Below are 22786 nucleotides of genomic sequence, written 5' to 3' on the forward strand. Positions count from 1 at the left end.
CCAGCTTAGGGTGAAAGGCTGGAAGAAGATTTACCAAACCAACGGTCCTCGAATACAGCAGAAGTAGCAATACTTATATCTGACAAATTAGGTTTCAAACTTACATTGATCAAATGAGATAAAGAAGAACACTTCATACTAATAAAAGGGGAAATACACCAAAAGGAAATAACACAATTATCAACCTATATGCACCCAATGTCAGTATACCCAATTTCACAAACATACTCTAAAGGACTTAAAAACACATATAGACTCCAACACAGTGGTAGGAGTAGACCAATAGATAGGTCATCCAAAAAAAAAAATCAATAAAGAAATTCTAGAACTAAATCACACCATAGATCAAATGGATCTAACTGACATCTACATAATACTTCATCCAACATCCACACAATATACATTCTTCTCAGCAGCCCATGGAACTTTCTCCAAAATTGATCATATCTTAGGGTACAAAGCAAGTCTCAGCAAATATAAGAAAATAGAAATAACCCCTGCATTCCACCTGATCACAATTCATTAAAACTAGAATTCAACAGCAGAAAATATACAAACAATTGGAAGCTGAATAACACATTGCTCAATGTCAGTGGGTCATAGATGAAATAAAAGAGGAAATTAAAAGATTCCTGGAAGTTAATGAAAATGAAAATGAAAACACGACCTACCAGAACCTATGGGAGATAGCAAAGGCAGTCCTAAGAGGAAAGTTTATAGCCATGACTGCATATATTAAAAGGACAGAAATGAATGACTTAATGCCATATCTCAAACCCCTAGAAAAACAAGAACAAGCAAAACCCAAAATAAGCAGGAGAGAAATAATAAAAATAAGGGCCAAAATTAATGAAGTATACACACACACACACACACACACACACACACACACACACACATACACAAAGAATCAACGAACCAAAAAGCTGGTTCTTTGAAAAAAATAAACAAGATTGACAAACCCCCAGCAAATCTGACTAAAATGAGGAGGGAAAACACTCAAATTAGTAAAATCAGAAACGAAAAAGGAGAGATAACAACAAACACCAAGGAAATCATCAGAGACTACTTTGAGAACCTATATTCCAATAAATTTGAAAATCTTGAAGAAATGGACAAATTTCTAGATACTTATAACCATCCCAAACTGAACCAAGAGGATATTAACCACCTAAACAGATCTATAACACAAAATGAAATTAAAGCAGCAATAAAGAGTTTCCCAAAAACGAAAAGTCCAGGACTTGACAGATTCTCTGATGAATTCTATCAGACCTTTAAAGAACTAATACCAACTCTCCTTAAACTTTTCCACAAAATAGAAAGGGAAGGAATATTGCCTAACTCATTCTATGAAGCCAGTATTACATTCATCCCAAAACCAGACACAGACACATCCAAAAAAGGAGAACTATAGACCAATCTCCTTAATGAACATCGATGCAAACGAAAATCCTCAATAAAATAATGGCAAAACAACAACATATCAGAATTCAACAACATATCAGAAAGATCATTCACCATGGCCAAGTTGGCTTCATCCCAGGGATGCAGGGATGGTTCAACATATGCAAATCAATAAGTGTAATACAGCACATTAATAGAAGGAAAGACAAAAACCACTTGATCATCTCAATAGATGCAGAAAAAGCCTTTGACAAGATTCAACATCACTTCATGATAAAAGCTCTAAGAAAACTAGGAACAGAAGGAATTTATCTCAACATTATAAAGGCTATATATAGACAAACCTATAGCCAGCATCATACTTAATGGTGAAAAACTGAAACCATTCCCCCTAAAATAAGGAATGAGACAAGGGTGTCCACTATCCCTACTCCTATTCAACATAGTCCTAGAATCCCTAGCCAATAAGCAATAAGGCAAGAAGAAGTAATAAAAGGGATACAAATAGGTAAGGAAATTGTCAAAGTATCCCTATTTGCAGATGACATGATCCTATACCTCAAAGACCCAAAAAACTCTATCCAAAAACTCCTAGACACCATAAACAGCTTCAGCAATGTAGCAGGATACAAAATCAACTTACAAAAATCAGTAGCCTTTCTATACACCAACAAGGAACAAATTGAGAAAGAATATAGGAAGACAATTCCATTTACAATAGCCTCAAAAAAAAAAAATCAAATACCTAGGAGCAAACTTAACAAAGGATGTGACTGACCTCTATAAGGAGAACTACAAATCTCTGAAGAAAGAGATCGAGGAAGACTACAGAAGGTGGGAAGATCTCCCATGCTCATGGATTGGTACATAGTAAAAATGGCTATACTACCAAAAGCAATCTACATGATCAATGCAATTCCCATCAAAATCCCAATGACATTCATCACAGAGATTTAAAAAACTACCTTAAAGTTCATTTGGAAACACAAGAGACTGCAAAAAGGCAAGGCAATATTCAGCAAAAAAAGCAATGCTGGAGGTATCACAATACCTGACTTCAAACTTTATTACAGAGCCATACCAATAAAAACAGCATGGTACTGACACAAAAACAGATATGAAGACCAGTGGAACAGAATAGAGGTCCCAGATATGAATCCACACAGCTATGCCCACCTTATTTTTGACAAAGGCACCAAAAACATATGATGGAGAATAGACAGCCTCTTCAACAAATGTTGCTGGGAAAAGTGGTTATCTGCCTGTAGAAAACTAAAACTAGATCCATGCCTATCACCCTGCACTAGTATCAACTCAAAGTGGATTAAGGACCTTAATATCAGACTTGAAACTCTGAAGTTAGTACAGGAAAAAGTAGGGGATACTCTGGAAGCAATAATAGGTATAGGCAAAGAATTCCTCAGCAGAATTCCAGCAGCCCAGCAACTAAGTGAAAAGATGGACTACACGAAATTAAAAACCTTCTGCACAACAAAAGAAATGGTCTCTAAACTGAAGAGACCACCCACAGAATGAGAGAAAATATTCACTGGCTATACATCAAAGTACTGACAACCAAAATATACAGGGAGCTCAAAAAACTAAACTCCCCCAAAATCAATGAACCAAAAAAGAAGTGGGCAACTAAACAGAACTTTTTCAAAGGAAGAAATCCAAATGGCCAAAAAACACATGAAAAAATGCTCACCGTGCCTGGCCATAAAGGAAATGCAAATCAAAACCACACTAAGATTCCACCTCACTCCTGTTAGAATAGTTATCATCAAAAACATCACCAACAATTGGTGAGGCTGTGGGGAAGAAAAGAACCCTCATCCACTGCTGGTGGGAATGTAAGCTAGTACAACCACTTTGGAAAACAATATGGAGGCTTCTTAAAAAACTAAACATAGCTGTGCCATATGATCCAGCAATACCACTCTGAGGGATACACCCAAAGGAATGAGACTCAGGTTATTCCATAGGCACCCACACACCCATGTTTATTGCAGCACTATTCACAATAGCCAAGTTATGGAAACAGCCAAGATGCCCCACTACCAACAAATGGATTAAGAAAATGTGGAATTTATACACGATGGAATTTTACTCAGTCACAAAGAAGAATGAAATTTTGTCATTCGCAAGTAAATGGATGGAACTAAAAGAACATCATCATACATGAAGTTAGTCAGGCTCAGAAGGCCAAAAATCGTATGTTCTCCCTCATATGTAGATTATAGACCTAAAACAAATGCAGTAATATTATTGGACATGGGTCACACACTAAGGGGAAAATGTGTTCAGGAGGAATAGTTTCCGGAAAGGGGAAGAAACCTAAAACTTGAAAGTGTTTGATGTGCCCACAGTAAGGACCGAATAAAGTAATCTTAAACTGGCAGAGGCCACTGTGGGAAGATGACCGGAAAGTAGTGAAGAGGTCTGGTAGAGATGAACAAATTCAGGTTGTAATACAAAAGTGCATGGAATCAATGCTAGGAACCTCTCTGTATAACTATCTTTATCTCAAGCTAGCAAAAATGCTGTCTTTCTCATTGTCTCTTATGTTTTCTCTTCAACAAAATTGGAGAAGAGGGCAGAACAGGTTCTGCCTAGAAGTTGGGAGGGGTAGGTAGGGGGTGAGGGGCAGGGGGTAGAGGTGGCCCAAACAACATATATACATATGAATAAATGTATAATCAATTAACAAAAAATTAAAAAAATTTTTAAATGTTGGGAGAGAACTATGATACTACATCTGTAAGCCACAACAGCATCATCAGATGGTTTTAAAGACTGATTAAAGCTAGGCATCGTGGCTCACACCAATAATCCCAGCACTCAGAAGGCTAAGGCAAGAAGATCCAGAGTTCCAAGACAGCCTGAGCTACATAGTGAGACCTTGTTTCAAAAAAGCAAACAAAACAAAAACAAAAGAGACTGATTACTATAGATAACCTTGGCTTAGAAAATATGCTATTTGAAATTTCAGAAATTCTAAATTAGAAATTCTAGAGTCCATTAATTTAAGTCATGCAGTTCATTAAATAAAAGAATATCACAAATGAGCTGAGTGCAGTGACTCACACCTGTAATCCTAGCTCTTTGAGAGATAGAGATGAGTAGAATCACGGTTTGAGTACGGCCTGGGCAAATAGTCCTGAAGACCCCATTTCTAAAATAAATAGAGTAAAAAAAAAAAATAACCAAAGTAGAGATGTGGCTTAAGCAGTAGAGTGCCTGCTTTGCAAGTACAAAATCCTGAGTTCAAACCTCAGTCCCACCGAAAAAATAAAAGAGATTATCACAAATGATTTGAAATGTAATATTATAGAAATCTATGAGAGCAATTATTAGCTAAAATAAGAAACTCAAAAATGTTTGTACCATCTTTTTAAATATATTACAGTATAAGTATTTTAAGTATTGCCTCTGTAAATCAAAGTTCATTTACTCCTGATAATTAAGATTCTAGAATTCAAAGTCTATGTTGACAGATTTTTTAAGAGATTCATGTAAAATTTTTGAACTAAAAGATAGATATGGTGGTACAATCTGCAATCCCACAGTTCTTAGGAGGTTGAGGTAGGAGGATTTTCATTTGGAGGCCAGCCTGATTTCAAACACGAGGCTCTGAGTTCAAATGCCAATAATGCCTCCCTAACTATTTTTTTAATTTTTATTTTTTTATTATTCATATGTGCATACAATGCTTGGGTCATTTCTCCCCCCTGCCCCCACCCCCTCCCTTACTACCCACTCTGTCCCCTCCCTCTCTCCCCCACCCCCTTGATACCCAGCAGAAACTATTTTGCCCTTACCTCTAATTTTGTTGAAGAGCGAGCATAAGCAATAATAGGAAGGAACAAGGGTTTTTGCTAGCTGAGATAAGGATAGCTATACAGGGAATTGACTCACATTGATTTCCTGTGCATGTGCGTTACCTTCTAGGTTAATTCTTTTTGATCTAACCTTTTCTCTAGTTCCTGGTCCCTTTCTCCTATTGGCCTCAGTTACTTTTAAGGTATCTGCTTTAGTTTCTCTGTATTGAGGGCAACAAATGCTAGCTAATTTTTTAGGTGTCTTACCTATCCTCATATCTCCCTTGTGTGCACTCGCTTTTATCCTGTGATCAAAGTTCAATCCCCTTGTTGTGTTTACCCTTGATCTAATGTCCGCATATGAGGGAAAACATACAATTTTTTAACTATAAAAATTACCTCAAGAGGCTAGACCCCACTATTTAGGAGATGGAAAGAGGGAGGATCACAGTTCAAGGCCAATCAGGGTAAAAAAGTTAGCAGAAACTCCCATCTCATCCAATAGATGGGTTTGGTGGCACATACCTGTCATCCTAGCTATGTGGAAAGCATAAACAGAAGAACAGTGCCAGCCTGGGCAAGAACGCAAGACCTTATCCCCGAAATAACTAAAGCAAAAAGAGCTGGAGGCATGGCTCAAGTAGTACAGTGCCTAGCAAGCACAAAGCACTAAATTCAAACCCTAGTGCCACCAAAAAAAAAAAAAAAAAAAAAAAATTACCCCAAGAGCATTTACCAACACAACTATTGCACAAATGCATGATAAGTAGCAGGGTAATTAGGAATGCTTTTACATATTCACTAGACCAGGACCTCAAGTTGACAGATTTGTTATTCAATCCTTGTCAACTTTGTACAATTTATCCAGACTACAAACTGACAAAGCCAAGGTGAGAACAAAGAAAGAGAACAGGACGAAGCAAAAACAGACATAGACTGGGACATCATGTTAAGGGATAATGCATTCAATATTACTGTATCGACAATTTGAAAAGTCAATATTACTGTATATTCAAATTGTAACACTAATAATTCAACAAGCCCTTAAGAGCTTACTGAGTATAATATAATGCAAAGTGTTCCTATTACTTTGCACTACTGATAAAAAAAAACAGTAAAATATGGTCTGTGTTGTGAGGGAGCATATACTCCAGATGGCAAAGTAAGAAAAAGGAGTAAATGAGGAGAAAAATGAATCAAGGTAGTACTGTCCACTTTCTGGATTAATAATTACAAATGCTAGTATCATGATAAAATTGTAAGAAGCAAACAAAATCAGTTATGTAGAGTTTAAAACAGGGTTCTGATGACTATGCAACTACAAGATAGTTATAAAATTTTATTGAGAAAAATGAATACACAAAAACTATGAACACTTTGATCTATCTTCATCTCCACTAATATTTTTCTTTATTGGAGGTTTTTAAAAAATTGCTACACTTAATCTTTTCATGTAAAATAAATGTTCAACCTTCTCATTGCTGCTATTCCATTCTTCAAAAGAAAACAGCTAATTGTGCATTATTTTAAACTTTTTTCTATGCTATATAAGCAGCAACTCTCAAAATTTTACTCTTAAAAATTATTGAGTCAGGTGTGGATTCACACCTGTAATCCCAGCATCCAGAAAGCTGAGGAAAGGAGGACCAAAAATTCAAGACCAGCCTGATCTACTTAGTGATATCAAAAAAGCTGGGATAGGGAGAAGTTGACCTCCACCAATGTTGAAAAATTTTATTGAAAATTCTAAAGAGCTTTTGTTTATGGTGGAGAGACTCACTACTTTTTATCATAATTGGGTTTTTTGAGACAGGATCTCACTAGGTAGCCCAGACTGGACTCCAAGTTGATATCCTCCTGCCTCAGACTCCCAAATACTGGCATTACAGACATGTACTTCCACACCTGGCTTCATATTTGGAATTTTAAATGGCAATATTTTAGATATTTATTCTTTTAAAATAATAACATATTACATAGTGAGTTCAAGGCTAGCCTAGGCTACATAGTGAGATCCCATTTCACAAAATAATTATAAATAAGAATGATAAAATTATTACATTTCAACATAAATAACATTTTTATTAAAAATAACAATTTTCCTAAACAAAAATATTGAGATAAGTGTCATTGTTCCACACTTTTGCAAATTTCTTTAATGTTTTGGCTTAATAGAAGACAACTAGATACTCATAACTGATTCTGAATTTAAACTGTTATGATTTTTTTTAAGACAGAGTCTCTCCACGCATCTCTGGATCCTCCTGCCTCAGTATCCCAAGGAGCTGGATTATAGCTGTGCACCACCATGTCCAGCTAAACTGATATGATTATTTTGTTTTGATTGTGCAGATAAATGTATCTTCAGATGGCATCCAGGTTAAGAACCACAGGGTCACAGAAAGAACATGGTAGGATATTGGAGGAAAAGTCTCCCATTCACAGGTAGACCCAGCTCTGCCACCTTTTGATTTTGAAGAGATACTTGGTTTCAATATTTTCCTCAACAGTAATGAAGGAAAATATATAGAGAGTATATCACTGCAGTGCTGGGGATAGAACTCACTGGTAGGACAGGTGTTCACCACGTATGAGGCTGGGTTCAACTCTGTGTGTGTGTGTGTGTGTGTGTGTGTGTGTGTGTGTGTGTGTATAAAATCATTAGTATTTACCACAGTGCCTACATATTAGTAACAAGGGGTTTCTTTAAATGTACTAGTGCAACTGAAGTTTATATGCCAAAGTCAGATCAAGATTCTTGCTTGGCAGAGTGGCTCGAGTGGGAGAGCGCCTGCATAGCAAATGTGAGGCCCTGAGTTCAAACCCCAGTATCACCAAAAGGAAAAAAAAAAGAGAGAAAGAGAGATTCTTACTTCCTTATCAGTTGGAATTTTTTATTTTGCTTTGCTTGATGGCACAATTTTCTCTACCCTGGGACTGAGACTTTTATCCCATTCTCTAATTTAGTTTCCCTTACTTTCAGAACTCTAGCAAACTGCCTCCAAATGATGAAAGAACAAATGTTTTACTTTTATATATGTTCAAAATTTCATTTACTTTTATATAAGTTCAAAATTTTCATTTTCAGCAAAGTGTCTCAAAATACTACAAGAGTTGATTAAACAGCACTATTGAAATATAATTCAATTTTTAAACCACAAAAAGAAATAAATGGTAAAAATTTCACACATTTGAAAAAAATGGTGAAAATGGATGTGGCAACTCAGTATGACAGTGGATATCAGAGGATATGGCAACTATCAAAAAACTGGCCATGAATCAAAATAAATAGTTACCCCTGCTGACTACAACACAAGCAGAATAATGTGGGTAAATGTTAGGCATGAGCAACTAGCTCAAATGCACATGATATTAAAAAGTATCTTATTCAGTCTTCTTCCATTTTCTACTTTGAAAAGCCAACCAGGTCTGTTGGCAGAGGTTCTTGAACACTTAAGAAAAAAATGCCCATAAACACTTTCTCCCTACTAAACCAAACTAATTCAATTGAACTAAAAATCTGGGCACTGGTAGCTCATATCTATAATCCTAGCTACTTGGGAGGCTGAGATTGGGAAGACTGAGATTCGAGGCCAGCCCACGCAAATAGTTTGAGAGACCCCATTTCTAAAGCAACCAGAGAAAAATGACCTGGAGGCATGGCTCAAGTGGTAGAGCACCTGCTTTGCAAGCATGAAGGCCTGAGTTCACATGCCAGTCTCACCAAAACACAACAACAAAAAATTTTGAACCAAAGAATTACCCTGCTGGTTGCCATTGGCTATGTTAGGGGAAATGGGAGAAGGCAAATTGCTATTACTCTAATTAAGCTATCCAAATTTCTTTCTTCCATGTCCTACCTAAAGGAAATGTAAAAAGTCTTGAGGTTTTGGCATTAAACTTGGCAGCTTGTTACTTGGGAATAAGCAAATCAAGGGTATTTGAGATTTTGCTACACACAAGCATACAAACTATCTGTGTATCTGTGTTAATTTTCTAGGACTGCAGTAACAAAGTACCATAGCTGGATTAAACACAGAAATTTATGTTCTCACAGTTCTCCAGGCTAGGAGTCTGATGTCCAAATGTCAGTGGTTGGTTCCTTGTAAGAGCTATGAGAGAGGGACCTGTTTCAGGCCTTTCTCCTTACCTTGTAGGTGGCTGTCTTCTTCCTATGTCTTCACATTGCTTTCCCTCTGTATCAGTCTTATCTAAATTTCATGTTCTTTCAAAGACTCCAGACATACTGGATTAGGGTCCACACTACTGACCTCATTTTAACTTAACTACCTCTGTAAAAGACGCTATTGCCTAATACAGTTACAGTCTGAGGTATTAGGAGTTAGGACTTCAACATACGTATTTTGGAGGGGATTCCAGTCAGCCCATGTCAGCACCGAGGTGGAAATCAACTAGGATCCAATAATTAATCTAGCTCTTTTCTTATACTAAACATGTTTAAATATCATCCACTTACTCATAAGCTATTAAATGTCTACTATGTCTTAGATTATAGATTTACAAAAATGAGTATGATATAGTAGCTGACTTAAGGTACTCACAGTCTATTAGGAGAGACAAGTAAACCTAAAAGAAGTGCCCTGAATGTCTTTTGAGATAAATCAAAATATAAGCAATAAAACAGAATCATTAAAATAAGTGCTGTGAGGAAAATGAGAAGGAATCAAAAACACCAAGCAAAACATTATGGTTCATTTTGCTATATTTGCACCTCTTTCCTCTCTGTTTCCCAAACATAACAGCATACAAAAATATACTTTCTAAAGCACAGCTCTACTTTAATTCCTTAAAGCTTTTTGCATTCTAAGTGGCATTTTTCTCTGTTGTAATATCAGGGACAAAGGGAAAGAAAAATGTCAAGAGAACCGAATTCCAATTAACTTGTAGGTTGATGTTTTAGTGTGAGTCACTTTAATAAGCTGGAATGAGACTTTTAACCATTAAAGAAGTCTGCCAATAGGGACCCAGATGTTCAACAGAAAATGGTGGACAAAGAGTGAAGTACAATGAGAAAATGCAAGTAAACACCATTAATGGTGGTAATGCCACTAATAGGGGAATTGAAATAACAATAGCAACAGATCTGGGCTAACTTAGCACTTGCCTAGTACATGTGAGGCCTTGGGTTCAAACCCCAGCACTATAAATAAATAAATAAATAAATAAACAGATCTTGACTCTACAAAATCCTATTTGATTCTTCCCAATCAGAACTTGGTAAATTATCACTAATTTAGTTGTTTGGTTTTTTTAAAAGTATAGGAATCAAAGCAGAAATAAACAGTTGAATATGACCATGTTGATTCATATTAACTGAGATACTACTCAATTTACTTTAGCATAGGCTAAATTATAAAAGTATTTTTAAAATAAAGTTTTCAATATTAAATCTTATACTAATATAACAAAATGTACCTTACGTGTTGCTTTATAGTTGATTATGAAACTAAAATTGTTGCAGCAAAAATTTTATCTTGATTCCACCCATACTTAAAAGTCCTATAAGAATCATCAATCCCTTAAGTATATTAAACATTTCTATTTCAACTATGCATTGTTTCTAAAGAAAAGTTTTATTACAGAAAAACCAAGCATTTGCTTGAACCCTTTTACCAATAATTAATTCCTGATTGATGGGATTCAAATTAATAAATCATATTGTGTCATAATAAACTCTTTGGAGATGTAAAATGTGGTAACATTACACTATTTGTTCCAATTACTATCTTGTGACCAGCTCACTGATTTCCATGAAGAGGCTAGCCTTTCTAAGGAGCTACCTATATTGTATAGCCTAACTATAGTTCTCATAGTGAAAATAACAAGTTTTGCTTTTTTTTCTTGATATTCTCTTTCTTATTTCTCCTTCCTTTCTTCTCAACCCATCCTTTATCATGGGTAAAAAGAACATCTCATCTACAAATAATGGCAATTATTAAAAATTAATATTATAAATATGATAGAATAGCATATTAAAAGGATTCCTTTTACAAAAGTTTAAATAGAAAATAGTTAACACAAATTCCATCAAACATAATTAAAATTTCTTCCATTCCTTTCTGTAAGAAGAAAGATCAGATCTTAATATTCCTCTTACAACTTCCCAGTGTTCAAACACAGTTCAATAAATAGAGAAATCAACATGGCATAATGAAAAAAAATGCTAACTTTGGAGACTAAAAAATCATGGCTTTCCAGTAAGTCTCCTCAACCATGAAAGTGGGTTATAATAATCATATAGGAATATTTTAGGGATTAAAAAGAATACAAATAAAGCACTAGCACATTGTAGATGCTCTGGTTATCACTAACAACATGTTTATCCTTTGGACAACTGAAGTGCACTTCCGGACTTACAATTCCTAAGGCACAGTGGTGGCAGAGGAGTGCTTCCACAGATTCTAATGCCCTCCAACTACTTCCATGCATATTTATCCTTCACTGATTAACTCTCTGACATAGTAAATAGTTTTGTCTATTGCCAGGGCTTCCAACTGCTCTCCATGAACTTATTCCTTAACCCCCTTTGTAAATTTGGTTCCCATCATATACTTTCTATACCCTTATGAACAAATAATCTACCAGCTCTTTCTCAATGTCATTCTCTAACTTTCCTTCTGAAATTCTACTTCTGGACCTCACCAATGTTAACATTCTGGTGCTATAAACCATGTAACCGTTTTCCAAATTTTCTCCACATCACTAACAGGATATTGGATTTGGACATTTTACTTGATGCTTTCCCCCCACCACTACTATCACTCTCCTTTGCATTCCTTGTCAGGTTCCACTTGAAGTTTCATAATTCCCCAAAACAGATTTTCTCTCTTCTAAAGTGTGCATTTTGGGGACTGTGTTGTCACTCTGTCTGCCATAGTAACATCTATTGATTAACAAATCAGTTAGGAGCCCTGAAATTTAGATTAAAAGCACATATATATGTCTAGCAAGGTTCAAAGAGGTCAGATGGCAGCTTTTTATGTTTCCAAGGGAAAATGGAAAGTACAGTTTGTATTGATTAGAATCAATATTGTAACTAAATTAAATGTTAATTTATATTTTCAAAAAGGAAAAATACCCAAGAATGGTGGCACACACCATAATACCAGTAATCCCAGCTATTTAGGAGCCAGAGGTAAGGAGGTTCAAGATTTGAGGCCAGCCTGAACAAAAGTTAGTAAGACCCCCATCTCAACCAATAAACTGGGTGTGGTGGTACACATACCTGTAATCCCAGCTACTAAAAAAAGCTAAGTGGTTTGCAGTCCAAAGACAGCCCAGGTAAAAACATGAGACCTTATCAGAAAAATAAAGCAATAAGGGCTGGGGAATGTGGCTCAAGTGGCAGAGTGTTTGCCTAGCAAGTCTGAGGTCCTGAGTTCAAACTCAATACCATGAAAAACAGATGGAGGGGCAAAAGAGTTCAAAAAGAGCCCCCAAAAATTAAATGCTAATTTATATTTTAAAGGGGGAAAACAAGAGAGTTCAAAAAGATAAAAATAGAGCTCATATTTGCTTGCACAATTTAAACACTTTTAAAGCTTACATCACTCTCTTAAGTTTACAAGTCTATAGATTTTATTTACTTATTTATTGAGACAGGGTCTCACTATGTTGCCCAGACTGATCTCAAACTCGAGCTCAAGTGATCCTCCTACCACAGACTCCTGAGTAGCTAGGACTACAAGTATGTTCCACCACACCTGACCTCTATATATCACTCTCTACAAAGGGAATGAATAAATGTAAATATCCCAATAGCTGAAACCTAAAATGATTTTCATTGTACAATTTGAGAATTCATACACAATATTTTCATTAAATCAAGTAGAAATGAATGATTCCTTATGAATTTATATGAGAAAGCAACTAATGTTCATGAACTAATCAAAAGACTCTTTGATCAAGAAAACACACATTAAACAAGTATGACAACATTTACTACTAAAAAGCTACTCTAATGCAAGGCTCAAAAATGGCAAATATTTGAACTATAAGGAGAAAGTACTATGTTTCCAAAACTCCTTGATCTCTTATATGTGGTACATTTAAAACAACATTCTTTACAGCAAACAAACAGGATTCGGGAATGCAAATTAATCTTGAAGAGCCAACAAATTAAAATGTGAATTTTATTAAGTACAATATATAAATATCAATATTAAGTTTCCCCTTCTCATCTCACCCCACTTCAGGATCATCTACTATAACCATATTAGGCTATATTTATTAAAATGTCAGAAGATGATATCAACACAGAACACACAGGTAATAATTATTATAGGGTTACCAAAAATTGAAACTAATTGTGAAAAAAGGAAAAAAAAAGATGCTCAAATAAAATGATTAGATTTACTTCTGAGTAATAGGAAGTAAGGGAAGCATCCTAAATAGTAAAAAATTAGGGAACCGGTTTAAAAATTTGGACTAGAGCACTAGTTTAAACTGAACTCTGCACTTTCAAGGTGTTGATCTTGAACAAGATTTAACCTCGAGTCTCAGTTTCTTTATCTGTAGATTGGGACTAATAATCCTTACTTCATAAAATTGTATAATTACATGAAATTAATTATGCAAAATACTTAGAAAGCACTTAAGCACAAATTAAGATCTCAATAAAATTGTATTAAAGTCCTAAACATTTTTGCAGCTGAAGTACTTCAAACCACCAAGGAAGAGATTAATTGCCAAAGCAAGGGAAAAATAAAAAGCCTCCCTCCCACCTCCCACCCTCTCTCTCTCTCAAAACTAGAAAATAAAATGTCAAAAAGGTAATACAGAAAACAAAAAGGAACACTATGATATCACTCATATATAGCAAATCAAATATGACACTACTTTAAAGAGATAAACTATTATCAAGTTGCCTTTATCCCAAAGAGAGCAATATTTGGTAATATCTACTAAGAAATTTTCTAATATAATTCATCAACCAATAGGTAACAGAAGAAAAACCACATTGTCACTTCAAGATATATTATGAGAGTATGTGATCATGTTTAATATCTATCTTAGTTCCAAAACAATAAAAGGAATGCAAGACTATTTTTTAACATAACATAAATTAAAATTTTGAAGAGCTAGGTGTGGTGGTTCATGCCTGCAATCCCAGCTACTAGAGAGGCAAAGATTGAGAGGATCACCACTCAAGGCCAGTCTAGGCAAAAAGTTAGTGAGAACACCTTAACCAATAAATCAGGCATGGTAGTGACATTCCAGTAATCCCAGCCACAAGAGAGAGACAGAAAGGAGGGTCACTGTCCCAGGCCAGCCCTTGACAAAAAAACAAAAGACTCAAAAGAAAAAAAAAATGGAATACACAACTGTGAAGCCCTAAAAGCATTCTCATTCAAATGAGAAATGAGCCAAGGATCCTCATTATTGATTACAATAATTTAACATTATTTTAGACATTCTAATCAATGCAATACAAAAAAAAAAAGAAGAAGAAGAAGAAGTAAGAATTAAATGTGAGGTGTGGTGGCATACAACTGCATTCCAAGCACTTAGGAGGCTGAGGAAGAAGAATCTTGAGTTCAAGGCCAGCCTGGGATACATGAGACTCTGTCTTTCAAAAAAAAAATTTGACTTGCCACTCTATATTAGAATACATCACAAACAGATTAAAGATGTAACCGTCTTTAAAAATTGTGAAACTAATATAAGGAAATAGAAGTAAATAGTTATATAATTTGGGAATGGGGAAAGTCTTTTCTAAGCAGACAGATACCAGAAGTAAATAGTTATATAATTTGGGAATGGGGAAAGTCTTTTCTAAGCAGACAGATACCTAAAGGAAAAATATGATCAACCTACCCACATTAAAAACGTTAAAAATTTGGGGCTGGTAGAACAGCTCAAGTGTTAGAGCACCTCCCAGGCAAGTGTGAGGCCCTGAGTTCAAATTCCACTATCATCACAAAAAAAAAAAGTTAAAAATTTGGGCTAGAGGTGTGGCTCAAGCAGTAGAGCACCCACTTTGTAAGCACAAGCTCTGAATTCAAACTCCAGTCCCACCAAAAAAAAAAAATGCTTAAAAAAAGAAAAACCCAAGGCCAAGGGCATAATTGAAGTGGTAGAACACCTGCCAAATAAGTACGAGGCCCTGAGTTCAAACTCCAGTACCACAAAAAAAAAAGAAAGAAAACCCTCACCAAAAACAAAATTAGAATGTAAATAACTGGGAAAGTTACTCACAATGTCATTTGATAATCTAATGATAACTGCATACACAAAGGACCCTCGTAACTCAGTTCTTAAAAATCTCTAATTTCATAATAGACAAAGGACACTAATAGACAATTCACAAAAAAGATGCCAGACATGGTGGCATATACTTATAACCCTAGCACTCAGGAGATTGAGACAGAAGGATCACAAGTTGGAGGCCATTCTGAGCTAAAATAGTGAGATCCTAACTCAAAAAGAAAAAGAATAAGAAGAAAGGAAGGAAGAAATGAAGGGAGGGAGAGAGGGGAGGAGGAAAGGAAAATATATATATATATTCATGTCACTAATAATCAATTGAAAATATTTACAAAAGATATCATTTCTTGTCAAAATAGCAGTTGAATATGGGGAAGTCGCTGGCATTCTCAAGCACAATTTGAGAATAAAACAAATATTAATTAAACCTTTCTGGAAGGCAATCTATTAATATTTATTGAAATACTGAGGTCATAACATGACTTCAGATCTATCCTAAGGAATTAAAGATAATGGCAGTGATTAATCTATAAACAATCGAACTGCTATCTCTTCAAAATTACTGAAAAGAAAAAATACTGGAAAGAGCTTAAATTTTCAACAACTGATATGGTGCTTAAATAAACTATGATAAATTCATAGCCAGAATATTAGCTGCACATTCAAAATGAATGTTATATTGCAAAGAATAATACTTTATTGACTTGACTTGAATGAACATTCAAAATCTTTTAGGTGAAAATAAGCTAGTGACAAAAACAGCACATACCCAAATTTTTTAATTATCAAAATACAGAATGCTTCTTTGTGTTTAATAAAATTTAAATACATTTAAAATTACCTATAAACTGATTCATCCAAATGTTAATAAGTATCTCTGGGTGAATTCACTATAAATGTTATTTATCCTATATGTATTCCTGAGTTTTCCAAATTTCCTACAATGACTAGGTATTATATTAGTAAGAAAATACAAAATGTTTTTACAATACTGTGATTATAGTAACAATAGTATCCCAAATCACACTAACATTGATATTCCAACTTTTTTTAGGTTACACCAAAATTAGGCATGCCCTCTCTCTCCAGATCAGATCACATTCTGATTCTTTAAGTACAATTAAAAATTTTTTCAGAGTTCTAGAATACATTTCACTGCACCTTTATTTATGCTCAAGTACAATGCCAAATAATATTCAGATATTAGCTATTCTGTTTTCATCCATCTACCAAACCTAAGCGTCAAGGTTAAAAAAACAAGCCCTGGACCTTTGGACCAGCTGGACTCAAGATTTTTATCTACATCTAAATCCCGAGCCAGAAAATTTTAAAAGAAAATTAAAAAGAGGGGTGGGAAAGCATAGGTATTAACTTTCTCAGGACAGAAAGTATGAACGGTTGACAACTTCCAGTCACAAACCTTCTCTGTCTCACTTTGGAGACAAAGGAATTATTTTCTCCTTCTATGACTTACAAGGGAATAGCAAGCAGAATTTCTTCAAAGATGCTTTAAACTGGAGATTTTCAAGTGTTAAATGTTTTCTTTCCTCAGTGCAAAAAATGCAGCCTAACTCTAAGCGAGCCAAAAAGACTCTGGGAGTACTTGACTCTCAAAAAGAAGCAATGGACAAACTGTTAATTTCATCTGCTTCCCTCCAGAAAAAAAAAAAGACAAATATTACATGGCGGTGCCAAGGGTCTCAGGTTCCATATAAGGGGTTTTTCTGAGGGGCATCCATCTTCACAATATTTCAGATACTCTGTAATTTTTTGAGTATCTAAAAAGGTACTCAGAAAACCAATCTTGATATTGCATGACAACAATATTGACAATGATAACAAAGAAATGTACTACCTCTAACAACATATTCTTTGTTAGAGATGCTTCTTCCAGAATTGTCTTTCTTTCCTACTGGTCAAAGCTCTAAATACATTCTCCTAGTTCCTCTAAGACTTAGTTCTAATAATCTCATCTTTTCTGAATCTCTTCCTTCCTTCCCTCTACTCTCACTTTCCTTCTGTAGGTAAATGAATAAATGCAACAGTCCTTCAAGCTGTATTCTTTTGCAGTGGTTTTCAACCACGCTTGCACATTGAAATTATCTAGGAAACTGTAAAATAATTACCAATGCAAGTAATCTATACAGACAGAAGTAGATCAGTGGTTTCCTGGTGATGAGAAGGAAAGATTACAAAGGATACAAGCAAACTTTAGGTGATGGATGTTTATTATTTTAATTGTAGTAAATGGTTTTACAAGTATAAATATATGTCAAACATTAAATTGCACAATTTAAATGAGAGTTTATAATATGCCAATTATACTTCAACAAGCTCTTGCTTACATTACTGATACCTGGGTCCTATGCTGCCCCCATTGGAATAGGGAGGGGTTCCCTCTGGAAAACAAAATCCTTAAAGACTGCAAATGTGTAGCCAATATTGAGAACCACTGCTCTATATCTAGCATCTTCTTTACTCAGTTTTCTTGAAAAGTCCCATTCAAGCTCATCTACTTTATCACCACCCATCCTTTCTTAATCTTCTGAAGTCCAGTTTCTGAACCACACCACTCAGTTAAAGCTGTACTTACTAAAGTCACCTATGGACTCCTGACAAAGTCACTGTTCACTGGGATCCTCTTCTTGATACCACTTTACAGCACTCCAAATTGTTGACTTGTTCCTCTTCCATTTGAAAATCTGTCTACCCTACCTGCCCAACAACCTGCCCCTCCTGCCTTTCCAACTACCACTCTTCTATCTCTTTCAGACTATTCTACATATTTCTGCTATTTTTTTTTGCCTGAGTGGGGGGAGGGAGCTGGTGGAGAAGTATTGGGGTTTGAAGTCAGGGCCTCATGCTTGCTAGGCAGGTACTCTACCACTTGAGCCACACTGCCAATCCTAATTCTGTCATTTATCAGAGTCTGTTCTCTGGCTGCTACGTTTATCATACTAAGGCTTTCACCGAGTCATTTCTATTAAACCAAATCAATACAGCTTCATTTCAACCCCCATTCTCTCTAGACCTGATTTCCTTTATACATTATACATCTACAGATCCAAATATCTATCTACATCTTTACCTAAGTGTCCCACTGATTCCTCAAATTCAAAAATAAAATTAATCATTTTCCTTCAATTTATATGTTCTCTGTTTCCAACCAATGAAACCAAGTCATATCCTCAGTGTCTTGCTTCCTCCTTTTTTCTTCCCCTAGATGATTAGGAGCCATCAGATTTTACTTCACTTTGCCAGAGGTGAGAGTCTAAAACACAAATCCAATAAATGGCTTCTCTTACATCATCTTCAATCTAATCCCTTAGGTAAAGGCACATTGTCCTGGTCTGTCTCTGTACCACCCTCACTATTCTCGTTTTCACTATTTCCCTACTAACCCTGCATAAGCCATGTCAAAGGGAACGTGATTGTCTCTGTCATCTGACAGTGTCCACTGATACTGACTTGTCATTGTCAGTGAATTCTCTAACTGCCATGGTTTCTTGTACCTCCTTGCCTTCTCACTTATTATATACCCTCTTCTTGGAAGGTTATTCACTTACCTCTTATACTTCAAAACTCTGTGTGCTCCCAACTCCCCACATCCAAGATGAGTTGGCCATCTCCTACTCTAAGCTCCCTCACTATACTAGGCATATCTCTATTCACGCTTTATTACATGGTATTATAAATATGTTACTTTATTATAATGCTAGTAACACCTTGTATATTAGACAGCAAATTCCTTGAGAAGAGCTATGACATTCATTTCTGTATCCCTAGTACTTACTCAGCCGGAGGCAATGATTTGTTTGATATAATTGCAAATATTTATAAAATGTAAATTTGATACCCCCAAAAAAGTATTGAATACTAGCATTTTTAAAGATATTTCTTAGACTTCATTATAAAATACATAATAGGCAATGGGATGCTGAATAAAAGAGTTGATTAAAAAGACAAGTTTAAACTTATTGTCAAAACAACTGTAAAAAAAAAAATACAACCAAGAGCAGATATGAAAAACAGAAATACAAAAAAAAAGGAAGCACAGTATTCACATCCAGATATTGTTAATGCTGATTATTAAGAGGGGTTTCAAATCCCTCTCTGTTAAGAATTTTAATAAATCAAATAAGGGCAAAATGAGCCAGCTCTAGAATTTATTTCTAAATTTATGCTAGGTTTCCTCCTTGCTACTCAGCTTAAATGAATTATTTGAATATCTGGTTTTAAAGCTACTCTTGACCAGCTCGTAAAGATGTTTTTGGTTTTTTTCTTTCTTGCCCTTCCTTGCACTTCAAAAATATGGTGCATACTAAAACTCATCTTATAAACGGTAAAATGGATTAACCTAAAGGGGAAAAAATGCTTACAAATGATGGAGAACTGTGGCTGTTAGGAATAGAATGTTCTCATGGCAAACACCTCCTAGAACTATCACATTGAGTCAAGGTTACACCAATCCTTACGACTTTATGCAGATAAGATTTTAAAAACTGAAAAACCTCCAATTGTAAAGTGATACATGAACCCAAGAGGTGGCACACTGCTGCTCCAAAACCTACTATGTGACCCAAAGGACAAAGAAATCTGCAAAAGGACAGTTTGGCCCTACGGCCTGTAGTACTGTCTGAGATAAGTAGCAGCTGCCCGTGGAACAAACTCCCCCTACCTGAAGACCGGAGCGCCTGCCAGGGTTCTGTGCACAGGGCTCTGTGCAGTATGCAACCACTCCGGCAAAACTAAAGCCTTTCAGGAATGTCTAAATCCAAGGTACAAAGCACACATGTGCACCGACCCTCAGTTTTGCTGAAGCCTACAAACTTGGGGTCTTTTTAATGCAAAGAGAAAAAAAAAAAAATCAGTTGAAACCCCGACGCTTCTCGAGGCTGGTACCAGCAGCCTCGGAAGAGAACTAACTCGTGGAATGAAGGGGGAAAGGGCTGCAGAGGAGATCTTTAGTGCAATAAACCACCAAGGAAGGAACCGTGGCTGCTTTCTCAGCCTTTCCGCCCCGCGCGGGACCAAAGAGCAGCTGGGTCCACAGTGACCATTTTGACCCCCAGACTGGACAGACAGAGCTGGCCTCGCTGGAGTGAGGGGAGAGGGTGGGATGGGGCGGGGGGGGAGGGGGAAGAGGCCGGAGCATCCGCGACCGGTGAAGGGGTGGGAGCGGGGTGGGGGTGCGGGGGTGGGGGCTCCCACCCTCCGCCGACCCTGCAGAGGGGCCCGAGACTGCGGCACCCGGGTCACGCCCCGAGGCTGGACCCCCTCCTGGCTGGGAAGGGGAGACCCGAAGTCCACGCACAAAGCTGCCGCCTCCCAAGCAGTCGGCGGGCTGCGCCCAACTTCGGGGCGAGCAGCCGCCGGCCGCCACCCACCCATCCGGCCCCGACGCCCCCCAGCGTCCACCGCCACCTCGCGCCCACCCGCGGAGCCTCGCGCGGAAGCCGTTACCCCTCAACGAAGCAGCAGCCCCAGGAACAAAGTCCTGTCCGCTACCCGCCCCGCCGCCTCGCCCCGGCTCCTCCCTGACAAAAAAGTTATCGGTCGCCGGCCGCCCCGGGGGCCCGGCGTGAGGCGTTCGGCCGGACTTACCAAAGCAGCTCCTGGAGCTCTAGCTGCAGAACCTCGACTTGGGAGTCTCGCAACAACAACGGCGACGGCTGCTCTGCTTTCTCTAAGTAGCAGCACCACCTGCCCCCCTTCTTTCTAGCAGAACGGGTCCTGGCGAGCCATCTTCCCCCTCCTCTCACTGACTGACAACCCAGCCCCGAGAGCCGCCGCTGCCGCCAGCTACTCTGACAGGCACAATCAGGGACCCGTCCCCGATCAGCCAACCACCACCGCCCCACGCCAGTTCAGCCTATCGCCGTCCCCCAGGGTGGGCTCAGAACAACTTCTCCACCAATGAGAACCTTCCGCTGCTGAACCTGGGGTGGAGTCATGAGGTGGGAGGGAGAGCGACTTCAATGGGCGTGGCCTGGTCGATGGGCGTGGTTGGGGCGCCCGGGGACGGTGATTGACTGTGGAGTTTTCGTTGGCCACTAGGCTACAGTGATCAGTAGCCAGGTCTCTTCAGACGCTGAACCCTTAGAGCGTATGATGTTCTTAGAAGAAAATAAACCCTACCGGGTGATGTGAAATATAATCAGAAAAGAGAAACAAAATGATATTTTAGTGTATTGGTCGGGAGAATTTAAATCTCAATAATTCAGTTCACAAGAATTTATCAAAATTTTGTCAGATCCTCTGAGGGGGGAAAAATGTACATTTTTGTAAAGGATAATTAAAAACTTGTCTCCCTAATTATATCATTACTTTTGGCTTAGCCTGTGTATAAGGATTGGAACCTGACCCCATCTGAGCCTGCTCCTCTATATATCCCACCATTTTGACCTTGTAAAGGCCCCCTACCAGGTCCTCTCATATCTAATTAGAAGAAAAAAATGAATCTCCATCCTGGAAGACAGGAAGCCATTCTAGTGTAACACTAGAAATGGGAAGGGTTCTCCAAAAGCACCAAGTGATTTTTTTCATACATGCCAAGCGATTAACAATCACGTGTGTGTGTGTGTGCGTGTGTGTGTGTTTGCATGTGTGTGTGTGCGTGCGTGTGTGCGTGTGGATTACTTGATGTCAAAGGACATCAGGCAAGTAAGTCCATGATCACTAGGGCAGATTGCCGGAACAGACAAGATCCTCCAAGGGCATAAGTCGGATAATAACAGAGCCAAGTTCAACAAGCAAGGAGAATGAAGGGCAAGGAATGATTGTATTTAAGAGAGTCTGGGAACTTCTGAAGGGAGACTTGTGAGTTTTATCTGAAAAGATAAATAGGGCCAGATGGGCTGCACACCTGTAATCCCAGCTACACGAGAGGCTGAGGCAGGAAAATTACAAGTTTAAGGCTAACCCAGGCAATTTAGTGAGAGCTTGTGTCAAAGAAAAATTTGTAAAAGGCTGAGGTATTTGTATAAGGAGGCCCTGGGTCCAATCCCCAGTACCACCACCAAAAAGAAGAGTTTGCCAAGAAAGAGGGATCACCATGTTTGAAGGCAGGGAACTGTGGAGGAGCAAGGAGTGGTGGGGGAACATTTGAGAAAATGGGTGGAGCCAAAAGATGAGGAGCAGTCAAAAATCAGACCACACAAGAAGCAAAAGGTTGAGATTAAATACAAGAAGCCTTATGGGCTGGTATAAGATATTTAGACTAGTATCCTCTGATAGCACTTTCTGCAAGGTTGAAAATGTTCTCTATTTGTGTTGTCCAAAATGGTAGCAACAGGCTAGTGGAGTGGCTCAAGTGATAGAGTGCCTGCTTA

The 22786-nt window shown here is 37.5% G+C and overlaps 1 protein-coding gene across 2 annotated transcripts in view; it reads right to left on the reverse strand.

The window, feature by feature from the left end:
- Hycc1 (hyccin PI4KA lipid kinase complex subunit 1) overlaps positions 1–21262 on the reverse strand; it is a 70463-nt gene extending 49201 nt beyond the window's left edge. The window contains exon 1 of one of the 2 annotated variants that reach the window (XM_020186416.2): positions 21060–21261. The gene's annotated coding sequence lies outside the window, so the exon portion shown is untranslated. Of the gene's footprint in view, positions 1–21059 lie in introns of both variants that reach the window. The other variant, XM_020186417.2, reaches the window with a different exon arrangement.
- Positions 21263–22786: the final 1524 nt, after the last annotated feature.

This window comes from Castor canadensis, chromosome 2, assembly GCF_047511655.1.
Source record: "Castor canadensis chromosome 2, mCasCan1.hap1v2, whole genome shotgun sequence".
NCBI lineage: Eukaryota > Metazoa > Chordata > Mammalia > Rodentia > Castoridae > Castor > Castor canadensis.